Raw genomic sequence first — 1,709 nt, forward strand, 5'->3', positions numbered from 1 at the left:
AGTCATCCCGGGATTTCGGCCCGTGCGATCGCTTTTGGACGCAGTTGGCCCTTCGCTGCTTTCTGCTACCGACCTCGCCTCCCGGTACGGCATTGAGGGAGGGATATGTCGGCCCCTAAACCATATGAGACAAATCCCACGCCTACTCACAGCTCCAAACCGCCCTTGTCATTACAATTTAACGTAAGATTTCGATGGCTTATATATTCAAGAGAAAGTCATTTTATCTGTCATATGGTAAGCACTGGAGTCGCAGATTACAAAGTGCACGCATGCGCCCTGCCGAAGGTAACATACATGCATGCATAAAACTTTATTTCATCTCAAATTTCAGAATAATATCTTCGAGACATTACAGCTAACTTACATAATATATACAGATACATAACTAAATATTAAAAAATATTTAAAGATATATTAATCAAAACGAAAAGCCGCTGTACAAAATCCGGCCCTGGATTAGTTTAAAACCAGTAAACTCAGTGGTACGGGAAAAATCAGGTGGCGCATTTCCCAACGCACTTAGTTAATACGTAAGGAAGAAAACTAAGACCATTACTGGTTGTTCTAGGTTTATTGAGGGACAGAATGTAATTTCCACGAAGATCATGCATACGAAGAGAACGGGAGAGAAATCGTATTTATTATATATGCAGGACAAGCCTTTTCTTTCTTTAACTACTTTTATACAATAAAATGAGGAAATTTTGAATGCGCTTATTGCATAGAGATGTAGAGTTTGACTTAAGTGGTACGTAAGAGGACAGGTAATCGCAAATATAAATCTCATTACTCTCTTATTTACATTATACCGTTTCTTTGACAAGAAATTACTAAAGGCCAGGCCGAATTTCCTATGATAAAAAGTCTACGTTAACAGCACGCACCTTGGCTACTCCTTAGTATCCGCCTAGAAATCTTCTTCTCGCTATTTTTTCCTCATTTAATGAGGACCAGTCTACGCTTGCCTCCTTCATGCCCAAAAGGAATTCTGGGTAATTCGGCCGTTCCGTGACAAGGGAAGACCCCCGATTCTCATTTCATAGATTTTCTTATGAGTGTGGAGCCACCCAGTCTTACCGGCAAAATACAGCATCGATTGAGGTTTTTTAGCTTTCAAAACTTGCTCAAATTGTATCGGTAGGTCCTGGAATTTGTCCACAGAAAGGCCAGAGAGACGACTTCACTGGTGCTGTGAACCGCCATGTTTACAACAGAGCAATTTAGGCGTTCCACTCTGCATGAAATCATCTCTCACCTCTGTCTCGAGAAGACCAGACACGCACGGTTCTTACGTTACGTTTATACCCCTGTAGAATCAACCGAAATCTCAACTCCTTTTCAAAAGTTAACCAGCATCTTAATATTTTTGGTAGGCTACAGTCTGAGTATTGGTGTGCGTTGGTATGAAGTCGTGCGATGCAATGTACGCCGTGCAATATTCCAACAGTTCCAAACTCGTGCGATAAGTACATTTTGTCCTCTGAACACTTTAATAGGCTCTATTCCCAGACGGACTGACATGATTATCAAGTGTAACGGTCAGCGTTGATTGGCATATTTTATATACCAAGGAGTCAGAATAGCTACGCAAATATATTACGGCCCCTGAAGACGTTTCTTTCTGCGATAGGACTCACTAAATCAGTTGTAGCAAAAGAACAGGTCATCGGCAATGGTTGGTGCAGCTCTGCTTTTGAAAAACTTAG

Source organism: Montipora capricornis, chromosome 3 (genome assembly GCF_036669925.1).
Source record: "Montipora capricornis isolate CH-2021 chromosome 3, ASM3666992v2, whole genome shotgun sequence".
Lineage (NCBI taxonomy): Eukaryota > Metazoa > Cnidaria > Anthozoa > Scleractinia > Acroporidae > Montipora > Montipora capricornis.